The sequence below is a fragment of the Mustelus asterias genome, chromosome 22, assembly GCF_964213995.1.
Source record: "Mustelus asterias chromosome 22, sMusAst1.hap1.1, whole genome shotgun sequence".
Taxonomy (NCBI): domain Eukaryota; kingdom Metazoa; phylum Chordata; class Chondrichthyes; order Carcharhiniformes; family Triakidae; genus Mustelus; species Mustelus asterias.
This window is the reverse complement of record NC_135822.1, coordinates 42,026,908-42,041,095: the sequence shown is the minus strand read 5'-3', so window position 1 is coordinate 42,041,095 and position 14,188 is coordinate 42,026,908. Positions and strand designations below refer to the sequence as shown.

At 44.2% G+C, this 14,188-nt stretch overlaps 1 protein-coding gene across 1 annotated transcript in view; it reads left to right on the top strand.

The window, feature by feature from the left end:
- The window catches only part of LOC144509693 (ephrin type-A receptor 8-like), a 147,992-nt gene that overhangs the window by 76,896 nt on the left and 56,908 nt on the right, over positions 1-14,188 (top strand). The gene's annotated exons all lie outside the window — the stretch shown is intronic.

Sequence of the window (14,188 nt, the reverse complement as noted above, 5' to 3'; positions counted from 1 at the left end):
GGCTAGATGGGTAGAAAACTGGCTTGGCCACAGGAGACAGAGGGTAACATTCGAAGGGTCTTTTTCCGGCTGGAGGATCTGTGACCAGTGGTGTTCCGCAGGGCTCTGTACTGGGACCTCTGCTATTTGTGATATATGTAAATTATTTGGAAGAAGGTGTAACTGGTGTTATCAGCAAGTTTGCGGATGACACGAAGATGGCTGGACTTGCGGATAGCGATGAACATTGTCAGACAATACAGCAGGATATAGATAGGCTGGAAAATTGGGTGGAGCAATGGCAAATGGAATTTAATCCGGATAAATGCGAAGTGATGCATTTTGGAAGAACTAATGTAGGGGGGAGTTATAGAATAAATGGCGGAGCCATCAAGAGTATAGAAACACAGAGGGACCTCGGTGTGCAAGTCCTATCCGCAAGTCCAGCCATCTTCGTGTCATCCGCAAACTTGCTGATAACACCAGTTACACCTTCTTCCAAATCATTTATATATATCACAAATAGCAGAGGTCCCAGCACAGAGCAGAAAGTCCTGGAGTGGGACTTGAACCCAGAGTTTTTGGTTCAGAGGCATCACCCGAAATCCACAGTCACAGTACAGCACCATAAATGGCAAATCCAAAGGAATTCACTTCCCTGGGTATGGAATTCCCAATGCTCCTTTGATTCTGAACATTTCATTTGTCCCAGTTTATAACATTTGTTGTCAGATATATGTACGGGAGATAGCTTATGAAAGAATATTTCGCTCTGAATGTGTTACGGCTGTGGAAGGAAATCAGCTTTGAATCTACCTTTTAGACAGTTCTCGAGGTTGTTAATATGGTCAACACTCTGCATTAATACAAATTGATTTGCACACGGTCAATTTGCCCATGTAAATGGGAGTAATGAAGTGGAATTTAATGTTTGCATTCGATCCTCCAAGGACAAACAGCAGCAAGTTTTCATGGTGACAGAGTGGGAATTTTTCAGTCAGAAACATTTAGAAATTTGCAGACAAAGCCACCAGGGAGTAGAATTTGTAAATTCAAATTGAAACAAAGGAACCTTTGAAAAACATTGCTAAGCTAGCTGCCATTAAAAAAAATCACTCATACAGGTTGCATGCTGTCTGGGTGAAATTGCCATTGATTTTCTCCACATATATTTTCACAGTTTTTTTTTGTTCTTTGGGCCTGATAAAGTGCTTCTATCGCTGACAAAGCGATTCTCAGGATTGCTGATCCCCAGCTGCCTTATAAAACACCCGACCAACTGGGTTGTGCTGTGGAGAAGGCTCTCTGTCTCGCAATATTAATGGGTACCCACCCTGATTGGCTTGGTCTCTGGAGGAATTGAAGATTTTTTCTATTTGTTCATGGGATGTAGGCATCGCTGGCTGGGCCAGCATTCATTACCCATCACTGAGGGCATTTAAAAGTCAACCACATTGCTGTGGGTCTGGAGTCACATGTAGGCCAGACCAGGTAAGGACGGCAGATTTCCTTCCCTAAAGGACATTAATGAACCAGATGGGTTTTTACGACAATGGTTTTGTGGTCATCATTAGACTTTTAATTCCAAATCTTTATTGAATTCAAATGTCACCACCTGCCGTCGTGGGATGTGAACCTGGGTCCCCAGAGCATTACCCTGGGTCTCTGGATTACTAATCCAGCAACAATACCACTACGCCACCACCTCTAGTACATTGCTCTATGCGACTCAGGAGAAAGTCAGAAGGAGGGACAATTAAAAGAGTATTATTCTTTTGGTCGTCTACTATTCCTATAAAACCATTGGAGAAGGATAATAAAGAAACAATCTTGTTTAATTGGACAGGAGGTGAGAGGTCATGTGGCAAATCCTCCAGGTGTATGTTCAGTCAGAATTGCCGATTCTTTTTTGCGAAGTGTCCATCATATCTTCTCTGGTGACCCCGTGACCTCTTGTTGAATGTTAGGTTTTGCTGCATGATAACCTTCCCCAACATCCCCTTCACAGGATGTGAATGGAATTGTAACCTTTTTTAAGGATGGTGCGGGCCGGCCATTCTGTGTTACCGCACCTTCTTCAGCTACTGCCTACACATTGGAGCTGCTCAGTCTGGCTTCCCTGGGTAAAATCTGTCCCAAGCAATTCGCTCAATCCATGAGCTTAGCTAACATCGCGGTAGAATCACAGCACAGGAGCAACCATTCTGATAGCAACCAGGGTGGCATGGTGGCACAGTGGTTAGCACTGCTGCCTCACAGCGCCAGGGACCTGGGTTCAATTCTCGGCCTGGGTCACTGTCTGTGTGGGGTTTGTATGTTCTCCCCATGTCTCGTGGGTTTCCTCCGGGTGCTCCGGTTTCCTCCCACAGTCCAAAAATGTGCGGGTTAGGTGGATTGGCCATGCTGAATTGCCCCTTAGTGTCAGGGGGACTAGCTAGGGTAAATGCATGGGGTTATGGAGTTTAGGAGTCCGGGGATAATGATGCAGCTATATAAGACCCTCGTCAGACCCCACTTGGAGTACTGTGCTCAGTTTTGGTCGCCTCATTACAGGAAGGATGTGGAAATAATTGAAAGGGTGCAGAGGAGATTTACAAGGATGTTGCCTGGATTGAGTGGCATGCCTTATGAGGATAGGCTGAGGGAGCTCGGTCTTTCCTCCTTGGAGAGACATAGGATGAGAGGAGATCTAATAGATGTATATAAAATGTTGAGAGGTATAGATCGGGTGGACTCTCAGAGGCTTTTTCCCAGGGTGGAAATGTCTGCTACGAGAGGACACCAGTTTAAGGTGCTGGGGGGTAGGTACAGAGGAAATGTTAGGGGGAGGTTTTCCACACAGAGGGTGGTGGGCGAGTGGAATCGGCTGCCGTCAGTGGTGGTGGAGGCAAACTCAATAGGGTCTTTTAAGAGACTCCTGGATGAGTACATGGGACTTAATAGGATGGAGGGTTATAGGTAGGTCTAAAAGGTAGGGATATGTTCGGCACAACTTGTGGGGCCGAAGGGCCTGTTTGTGCTGTAGTTTTTCTATGTTTCTATGGGGATAGGGCCTGCGTGGGATTGTGGTCAGTGCAGGCTCGATGGGCCAAATGACCTCCTCCTACACTGTAGGGTTCTATGATTAGTAAGTTTGTAGATGATACAAAGATTGGTGGAGTTGCTTATAGTACTGGTGATTGTCAGAGGATACAGCAGGATATAGATCGATTAAAGGCTTGGGCACAGAAATGGCAGATGGAGTTTAATCCGGACAAATGTGAGGTGACGCATTTTGGAAAATCAAGTTTAGGTGTGAATTATACCGTAAGTGGCAGAACCCTTAGGAACATTAACATACAGAGGGATATGGGCGTGCTGGTCCACACTTCCCTAAAACTGGCAACACAGCTGGCCAAGGTTGTTAAGAAAGCATATGGAATGCTTGCCTTCATTAGCTGGGGCATTGAATACAAGAGTTGGGAAATCATGTTGCAGCTATATAAAACCTTGGTTAGGCTGCATTTGGAGTATTGTGTGCAGCTCTGGTCATCACACTACTAGAAGGATGTGAAAACTTTGGAGAGAGTGCAAAGAAGATTCACCAGGATATTGCCTGGTCTTGAGAGTGTTGGCCATGAGGAGAGGTTGAATAAACTAGAATTGTTTTCACTGGAAAGACAGAGGCTGAGAGGAGACCTGATAGAAGTCTACAAAATTATGAGAGGCACAGACAGGGTAGATAGTCAGAGGCATTTTCCAAGGGTGGCAGTGTCAATTACAAGGGGCACAGGTTCAAGGTGAGTGGAGGAAAGTTTAAGTGAAATGTGCGGGTAAAGTTTTTCACACAGAGAGTGGTGCGTGTCAGGAACGCACTGCCAGAGGAGGTGGTGGAAGCAGGCACATTAGCAACATTTAAGAAGCATTTGGATGTGTGCATGAAGCACACTAGAATGATAGGGAGTGGGACAGCTTGATCTTGGTTTCGGAAAAGGTTCGGCACAACATCGTGGGCCGAAGGGCCTGTACTGTGCTGTACTGTTCTATGAATAGGGAGGGAATAGAGGGATACAGACTGAGTAAGGGCAGAAGGATTTTTTTGTAGTTTAGTTAGGGCATCATGATCGGTGCAGGCTTGGAGGGCCGAAGGGCCTGTTCCTGTGCTGTACTTTTCTTTGTTATTCAGCCCCTCACATCTTGTGCAAGATATTGTTCTTCATTTTGAGCAGTTTGCCCTAATCTAACTTTCCAGACTTTTCTCCATTATCTCTTTTCACCTTCCTTTTCAAAAACTGATTGACTATAGGCTGAGAAATTCTGTGGCATTGCACCCATCTTTTGGGATGGGAACTTTGCCTCCAATGCGGCAAACAGGAAGTACAAGTTAATTTCAAGCCAGATTGGGCTGTCTACCATATTGGTGCTGTACAGGTGGGAAAATAGCTACCAGGGTCCACATTGGAATGTCCATTTTCATATGCAAATTAGAGCCTAACATCTGTTGAAGTGCCACTGCAACATTGCAGTGTTGTAGTTGCCCCCCCCCCTCCATTTCCCATGAATTTACCTTCTTTACAAGTCTCCCATCTGAGACATTGTCAAAGGCTTTGCTGAAATCTATATAAACTACATCAACTGCACTACCCTCATCTACACACCTCGTCACCATCTCAATAAATTCATTCAAATTGGTTCGGCATGACCTCCCTCTGATGAAGTTATCGGATGGATTTGGGCAGTGTTTGGTGTGTGAGCTATAATTGAATCGCCTTTGCAAAGGAAATTGGAAAAAAAACACAATCTCACATTATTGCAGCTGGTGATACTGACATTACTTTGTTCTTAGTCTGAATAAAATTGTGTTGTTAGATTTAATAATAACTGCAGCATCTGACGTATTCTCCATTGTGATATTATTCATATCTCTCGGTTTTATTGTCATTGCAAATCTCCATTTGTTGAATCGTCCAAAGTTGTAAAGATGCTGTTTCAGAGAATGCGGTTACACCGTGACAAGTTTATACTGGCAGTTTTCATTAACAATACGGACACCGGGCTTTATATTAAAAATCCGCATCGGATATATAACTTTAAAACAGTGTCTCGGTTTTTCCTGGTCTAAATTCTAAATATGGATTGAAACGGCGATATACCTAGTCAGTTTTCAGCTGCTCATGGTGACTACAGTTGTGCCTTTGTGTTATGAGGATGTAAGTGAGAGATATCTTTTGGTAAATTGACCACTGTTGAATTTGCAAGCTTGATCTTTGTGGGAACACGAGGGTTAAGGGGGTGCGAAACAGTAAAGAAAACTTGTGTAAGCAGGAATTAATATGGAATGTCACATGTGCTGCATTCCTTAGATGGGATATAGGGAATAAAATGACCAAAAACATGTAATTGTCAGAAGTTGGGGATGGGATCTGTTCTTATCAAAAGCATTCCAGTGGTGCAAATACCTAGCATAGGTGGGCAATTGGGATGAGCTTAGTGGTTAAAAAGGGGCAGCATGGACAAATTGGGCCGAAGGGCCTGTATCCATGTTGTAAACCTCTATGACTCTATGGGCGGAAATTTACCGGCGTGTTCGCCTGAGGTTCGTATGATCCCGCCCGAAGCCAGTGGAGAGTGCCGTTCTCCGAGCCGAGCCTGCCTCCGAATCGGGGTGGCATGCTGGTAAAATTCCGGCCTATGACTCTTATCCAAACATTCAGCCGAGGCATCTTCTGGTCCATCATTACGGGCAAGTGAGTGAGGAACCTTGAAACAGTGTGAAGGAAAGCATCCGAGTAACGTTTATCCAACGTGGAATGCTAGATATCTTTGGGAGTTTTGTAACAGTCAAAAAAAAAGGGACATTTTGAATCAGTTCATAGGGACTCTGCCCATGAGGGGGTGACACCAGCTTGGATCAGTGGTCATGTCGGGACTGACCAATCCCTGATTGCCAAGATGAATGGAGGGGTACAAGAAGTCACACCTCCCTTTGTTTCTCACTGTACAACCAGGAGGTTGGCCAATGTGTCATAACTTGTCTCTTTTCCCCTGGTTATCCGAATAGCACTCCAGGTGTGAACAGAGACGAGAGGGATCAGCCAGGGATGGGTAAGAGCAAAGCTTGTGAGTATCGCTGGGAGACTCAGTCACCATTTGTTCTCCTGGTTGAGTTAAAGTGGACAGCAGGAGGGTAGTTTTCTGCTGTTTAGTTAAAGACAGGATGCTTGGATAAAAGAGACCGCTTTCTTTTTCTACAGGCTAAAGTAAAGAGGTTAAAGGGCAAGGGTGGGGACTGTGTGGAAGATGTGACTTTGTGGATATCATCAGGCAACTGGATGCGTAAACCTTTGGTCTCATAGGTTAAAGATCGGCCAGCTGTCATGTGAATTAGGGTGGCATGATGGCACAGTGCCAAGGACCCACATTCAATTCCTGCCTTGGGCAACTGTGTGGAGTCTTTACGTTCTCCCCGTATCTGCGTGGGTTTCCTCCAGGTGCTCTGATTTCCTCCCACACTCCAAAGATGTGCACGTTAAGTTGATTGACCATGCTTAAATTGCCCCTTAGTGTCCCAAGATATGTAGGTTAGGGGGATTAGCCATGGTAAATGTGTGGGGGCACAGAGGGATAGAGTGGGGAGAGGGTCTGGGTAAGATACTCTGTCAGAGAGTCAGTGCAGACATGATGGCCTCTTGTACACTGTTGGGATTCTATGATTATATGATTGGGAGGATTTAGCTTCTGTGGGATATTTAAAAAATGATGGTGTAACTGAATTAAAAGAGGTGACATTATTTTACATTTGTAAGTCCTACATTATGTTGTTTACCTCTTTATCAGCTTTCAGTGAGCTATTCATATTCCTGCCATTTTGGAGGGTGTTTTAGTAAAGTTAGTGTGAGAATTTTGTAATCCTATACCAATGTCATTATTCATTCTATCTGTGCCTGAATCCTTGTGAAAGTTCATGGTTAAAAATTGTTGACACAAGACTATACTGGGCCTTGGCTCCTTGTGCTGGATGAAGGCTTTATGATCAAAGTAAAATGGTTAATAGTGAGGCAGCAGATACTTTTACATTTCATCCCATTTTTGTTTCAATGGAAACACCTATTCACAAATGTAAATGCATTGTCCACAGATGCAGAGAAAATAATATCCATTTCTTCAATGAAAGCAATAGAATTGGCACAGCAACAAAGTGAGGATGAATGCAGGAGAACAGAAACAGAATAGGGCATGGGGGGTAGGTGGCAAATGCAGTTCAGTGTGGACAAATAGACAGTGGTGAGGAAGTGCTATGACATCTGTAGGAGATTTGGATTGGACCATGTTTGACCCTAGTGGTGTAGAAATGATATTAGAGCCACGGGGAAGACACAACTAGGATGAAACCCACGAATGAGAGGAGATTTTATGACAAGAAATTTAAACATTAGAATTGTATTTAGTGTGTTCCGACAGTGAAAGGTTTGAGCAGAAAATTTGGGAAAGATTATTTCCTTATGGTCAGTAAATCACTAATAAGTTTAAGTGTCCTTCTGGACAGTGTCAGGGAGCAGTTAAAATATCTGTTTTCACACTGAGGGCTTTTGGAAATGGAATAGATCATGATTGAAGCTTAGTCATGTGTAAAGAAATTGTAAAAACACTTGAAACTTAACAGCAGGATTGGAGGATGGAAATAAAATACAATCAGCCAGACCTGAGGTGGAGCAGATGTGGTTCGTCTGAAACTAGTCTTGGAGTGATTTCCAAATGTGCACACTTCAAGTCCCAGTCTAGATTAAATCAAAAATGTTCAACTTGTAAGAAAGAACTGGATTTCGGATGATGCAATTTGCTTTTAAAACTTGCCTTAACTCCCTCGGGCATGGATTCCTTTTGTTAAAAAGTAAAATAAAGTGTTATGGAAATCATTATTCTTCTGTTAACAAGAGCCCAGTAATAAGGAGAGAGGCAGCAATCACCTCATCAGGTACCTTTCTTAGAACAAGGCAGATCACGGACGCTATGGAACAAATTTCTGTGGGGTAGACCGAAGCAGATTATTTCCCGGGGTCAAGAGTTGGGAAGTGCCCATATGAGATTAAATAGAAGCAGTTTAGTACATCGGGCCAGGGATGGGTAAGAGCAAAGCTTACCCATCGGGCCAGGAAAACATGCTGAACACCGAGATTTATGAGGTTATGAAATCCACTTCCAGGTTACTGAGTGAGGCTGCAAGTCAACCTTCAAGGTTAAATTGGAGAGGAGGAGGTTGTGGGAAGAATGATGAAGAGTATTGGGGAGGAAGGGAGGATTGGGATATTGAATTGGATGATCAGCCATGATCATAATGAATGATGGAGCAGGCTCGAAGGGCCGAACGGCCTCCTCCTGTTTCTAGTTTCAATGTTTCTACAGTATTGGCTTTTTTTCCTGCTGTGTGGGGTTAATGACAATATGGGCTGGTTGAACTGAACAGTCTGTTTCTGTGTTGTGTCTTCAATATAACCAACATCAGTGTGCTGAAATCAGCACCAGGTTCTCCAGAGAGGAAGATTTGTCAAAGGCTTTTAATGCAAACAGTGCTTGCTCAAAATTTATGACCATCCTTCCATATTCCTTCTCGGGATATTTTATCACAGTGTCCTGTGTTCATTTGCTGTATTACCATAGAGTTGAACATCCAAATAAAATCTTTGTTAGATGGCACTCTTAGCTCAGTAATAGCGCTCTTCTTCCAGAATGTAAAGGTTCTAAGTTCAATTCCTGAACTTGAGCATATAATCGAGGCTGACACTTGAGTGCAATAAGTTTAAAGTATTTTTAAGTTTTAAAGTTTATTTATTAGTGTCACAAGTCGGCTTACATTAACACTGCAGTCAAGTTACTGTGAAAATCCTCTAGTCACTACACTCCGACGCCTGTTCGGGTACACTGAGGGAGAATTTAGCATGGCCAATGCACCTAAACCAACACGTCTTTCAGACTGTGGGAGGAAACCGGAGCACCCGGAGGAAACCCACGCAGACACTGGGAGAACGTGCAAACTCCACACAGACAGTGACCCAAGCTGGGAATCGAACCCGGGTCCCTGGCGCTGTGAGGCAGCAATGCTAACCACTGTGCCACCATGCCACTCAGTACTGAGGGAGAGCAACATTATCGAACATGCTGCCTGAGATGTTGAATTAATCTCCTGTCTGCCTTCTCAAGATTGCATGACAGAATCTCAGGTGAGTTTTCCTGGTGCCCTGACCAACAGTTACGCTTAAACCAGCATCACAAAAACTCATTAAAAAGTAATTAATCCCATTGCTGTGTGGGCCTTTGTTACTGGGAAATTAGTTAATTATAAAGCAGCAATTGTGACACTTTAAAAAATGAATTAGCTGAATGAATTTAGTTTAAGACATGTGTTACAAGCATGGGAGGAGTAGAATGGCTCTGCTATTCTCCCTCTCCGGGTCTGACTGTAACAGGGTGTTTTGTGAATTTAGAGAGGATGTGCTTTGCCTTTGCTGCAGACGTCCCACCTGCAGATTGTAAGGAATTAGTCAGACGGGTTTTCTGAGGTTAAACAAAGAACAAGATCAGTTTATTGAAACTGTTTCCTGGGTTTACAAAAATGAGGTCAATCAAAACCGTCATCCACACATCACACATTCCGTGGGCCCACACGCACACTAATGCTGATGGCAGAGTAAAACGATAGGCTTAAGGATTTTTATACTCGTGGTGTGGATGAAGCAAAGAGTGGACAGAACTGTTCCATGACTGGTCACACTGCAGAGATTCCACATCGCATTTCCTTTAGTTGTCTCCCTGGGTGTCAATTTCCAAATTTTATTCCCAAAAGAACTCAGTTTGCAATAGATTTCCCTTCTGAGGATGGCTACTTTAAGGGGAGGTGATGGCCCAGTGGTATTATCGGTGGACTGTTAATCCAGAAACTCAGCTGATGTCCTGGGGACTTGGGTTCGAATCTCGCCAGATGGTGGAATTTGAATTCAATAAAAAAATATCTGAAATTAAGAATTTACTGATGACAAAGAACAAAGAAGAACAAAGAACAGTACAGCACAGGAAACAGGCCCTTCGGCCCTCCAAGCCTGTGCCGCTCCTTGGTCCAACTAGACCAATCGTTTGTATCTCTCCATTCCCAGGCTGCTCATGTGACTATCCAGGTAAGTCTTAAACGATGTCAGCGTGTCTGCCTCCACCACCCTACTTGGCAGCGCATTCCAGGCCCCCACCACCCTCTGTATAAAAAACATCCCTCTAATATCTGAGTTATACTTCGCCTCTCTCACCTTGAACCCGTGACCCCTCGTGATCGTCACTTCTGATCTGGGAAAAAGCTTCCCACCGTTCACCCTATCTATCCCCTTCATAATCTTGTACACCTCTATTAGATCTCCATGAAGATGACCATGATCTCGATTAGATGACCATGAAGCCATTGTCGGAAAAACCAACTGTTTCACTAATATCTTTTAGGAAAGGAAATCTGCCGTTCTTACCTGGTCTGGCCTGCATGTGACTCCAGAGCCACAGCAATGTGGTGGACTCTCAATTGCCCTCGGGCAACTAGGAATGGGCAATAAATGCCGGCCCAGCCAGCGACACCCATGTTCCACGAATGAATAGAAAAAAAAATCCACGCATAATACTTTTGAGAGAGAGATAGAGAGGGCAGACACCTTCAGCAGTCTGTTACAGTACAGCATTGCTTTGGGGCGGAATGTTTTCCACCCCGCTGTGCAGGTCGAGTAAATAGTTCCTTAAATGACCCTCCTGGCTATGTATTCCAGAGTAATTCTGTTAGTCCATGTGGGTTGGATAATTGCATTTTGATGTCTCCCAGAAACATTTGAGAAGGTTCAGTGTATAAAGGACATGGGGTCTTTCACACTCTCCAGTGGGTTGAGTGCCCTTTTTTTCCATCTCACATGGTGGGTTACAAGGTGGATATTGTAACCGTCTGGACAATTTCCATTGCCTGCAGAGGATTTCACTGTTTTTCAACCAGCAGTAAAAAATAAAAAAATTGAAAGTTTTTTTCTTAGAAAAAAGCACATCCTCGTAACACATGGAAGTTGTTCTATGATTGCGGGTTTGAAAAAAGCTACACAAAATTCCTTACTCCTCAAGTAAATCCTACATATGACTAAAAATTAGTGGAAAACAATCCCTCGGGATTTGCTCAATAAATCCCAGCATCTACAAGATTTATTGCCGAGAGTCTATGAACTGAATATCACATTGAAGAGCTCCATATAAGAAGCAGACGAGAGTTTTAGTGATGAAGTCTGAGGCAATGGAATGCAACATTTAAGGAATTTTATTTGTTTCGTGTTTCTTCTTGGAGATGGAGTATTGTAAGCTCCCCACCTTCTTTAAAATGATTTATTAAAATGACTTTCAGTGAAAGATAACCCCTTTACAAGTGTTCTCAATCTGTTTGTTCCTCTCCGCTGGTTTTGCTGTGAATATAATACTCTTTCACACTTCCATTATGCTTTTGGAAACATTACCAAATGGAAGATATCCATCTTTCGCTTCATCTCAACTGTGTGAAAACATCAAAGAAATGGCGATTAAAAATGATTCAGCCCATACGCACTCATTCATTTTCATCCCCAGCTCTCTCGCTACACCCATCCCTGCTATATCTTGAATGTAACAGTGTCCATGTTTCTGCTACTTCTTCTGAGATGTTAGCTGTGACTCACTGGGCAGCACTGAGGCAGAAGGTTGTGGGTTCAAGTCTAACTTCAACACTTGGGGTCAGTTTAGCTCAGTTGGCTGGACAGCTGGTTAGCGATGCAGAGTGATGCCAACATCAACCTCGGGTTCAATTCCCGTACCAGCTGAGATCCCTCATGAAGAGGGGAGAAGCCTATGGTCATTGACGACTTACCTTACACTTCTGAAGTGCCCAATTGGCTCTGATGCATTATGGGATGAGCTGAGGTTGTGAAAGGTGTTATATAAACGCTCTTCCTTTCTATTGTATTGTCTTTCTCAGAATGGTATAGAATATTCTCCATAGGCCTGACAAATGCATTACAAAGTCTTGGCATCATCTCTAATGTTATGTGTTCTGTCCTCCTGTCTGTATTCCATGTAGTCAATACAGACCAGAAAGCTCCAGGTCCCTGATCTGCCCTGAGTTAATGGATAATTGTAACTGTGGGAGTGATAAAATTTGGGGTCAGTTTAGCTCAGTTGCTTGGGCGGCTGGTTCATGATGCAGAGCAACATCAACAGCGCGGGTTCAATTCCTATACTGGCTGAGGTTATCCATGAAGGCCCCGCCTCCTTAACCTTGCCCCTCGCCTGAGGTGTCGTGACCCTCAGGTTAAATCACCATCAGTCCCCTTGAGGGGGAGAGCAGCTTGTATCATCTGGGACTATGGCGACTTTACCCTTTACATTAGAGTTGGCCTCAACTGAGAAGAAGAAGAAGAACAAAGAACAGTACAGCACAAGAACAGGCCCTTCGGCCCTCCAAGAAAAAGAAATGTACTCCATTGCTAGATTTAAGAGTCTCCCAAGGGGATGTGACTGATCACGAGGTGATTACAGTTTTACTGGCAGCCTGTGTTGTCAGTTTATCATTTACCAGCCCTGGAAGCAGTGATCCAGATTACACTGAGTTCCCTGTGTCTAAACCCTGCAGCATAGATCTCTCCTGCAGCTGGTCTCCCTGAGATAGGCAAGAATTCTATTGAAAATGTTCTGTCCCCTGGAATTTGGTTGAAATCAGGAATGCTGGCATGAGGGTAGCAGGGAATCTCAGTCTGGGAGCTGGGTGTAAAGTCGAATCCACTGCACCTATAAGTGTAGACTTTGTGTGAATTCCTACTCCATGGTATTCGGGATAATATTCACAGAGTCTTGAATCATGCAGCACAGACAAGGTCACTTGTTCCATCGAGCTTGCGCTGGCTCTTTGAAGGAGCTATCCAATTAATTCTAATCTAGACAGCATGGTGGCATAGTGGTTAGCACTGCTGCCTCACAGCCCAAGGTTCAATTCCAGCCTTAGGTGACCATCTGTGTGGAGTTGGCACGCTCTCCCCGTGTCTGCGTGGGTTTCCTCTGGGTGCTCTGGTTTCCTCCCACAGTCTAAAGATGTGTAAGTTAGGTGGATTGCCCATGCTAAATTGCCCCTTAGTGTCCCAGGATGTGTAGGTTAGGGGGATTAGAGGGGTAAATACATGGGGTTACCAGGATGGGGGGTGGTAAGCAAACTGCTCTGTTGGAGCAGTTTGCTTACTAAGAACAAAGAAAATTACAGCACAGGAACAGGCCCTTCGGCCCTCCAAGCCTGCACCGACCATGCTGCCTGGCTTAACTAAAACCCCCTACCCTTCTGGGGACCATATCCCTCTATTCCCATCCTATTCATGTATTTGTCAAGACGCCCCTTAAAAGTCACTACCATATCCACTTCCACTACCTCCCCCGGCAATGAATTCCAGGCACCCACCACCCTCTGTGTAAAAAGTCTGCCTTGTACAACTCCTTTAAACCTTGCCCCTCGCACCTTAAACCTGTGCCTCCTAGTAATTGACTCTTCCACCCTGGGAAAAAGCTTCTGACTATCCACTCTGTCCATGCCTCTCATAATCTTGGAGACTTCTATCAGGTGGCCCCTCAACCTCCGTCGTTCCAGTGAGAACAACCCAAGTTTCTCCAACCTCTCCTCATAGCTAATGCCTTCCGTATCAGGCAACATCCTGGTAAATCTTTTCTGTACCCTCTCCAAAGCCTCCACATCCTTCTGGTAGTGTGGCGACGAGAATTGAACACTATATTCCAAGTGCGGCCTAACTAAGGTTCTATAAAGCTGCAACATGACTTGCCAATTTTTAAACTCAGTGCCCCAGCCGATGAAGGCAAGCATGCTGTTTGCCTTCTTGACTACCTTCTCCACCAGTATTGCCACCTTCAGTGACCTGTGTACCTGTACACCCAGATCCCTTGCCTATCAATACTCTTAAAGGTTCTGCCATTTACTGTATATTTCCTATCTGTATTAGACCTTCCAAAATGCATTACCTCACATTTGTCCAGATTAAACTCCATCTGCCATCTCTCCGCCCAAGTCTCCAACTGATCTATATCCTGCTGTATCCTCTGATGGTCCTCATCGCTATCCGCAAATCCACCAACCTTTGTGTTATCCGCAAACTTACTAATCAAACCAGTTACATTTTCCTCCAAATCATTTATACAT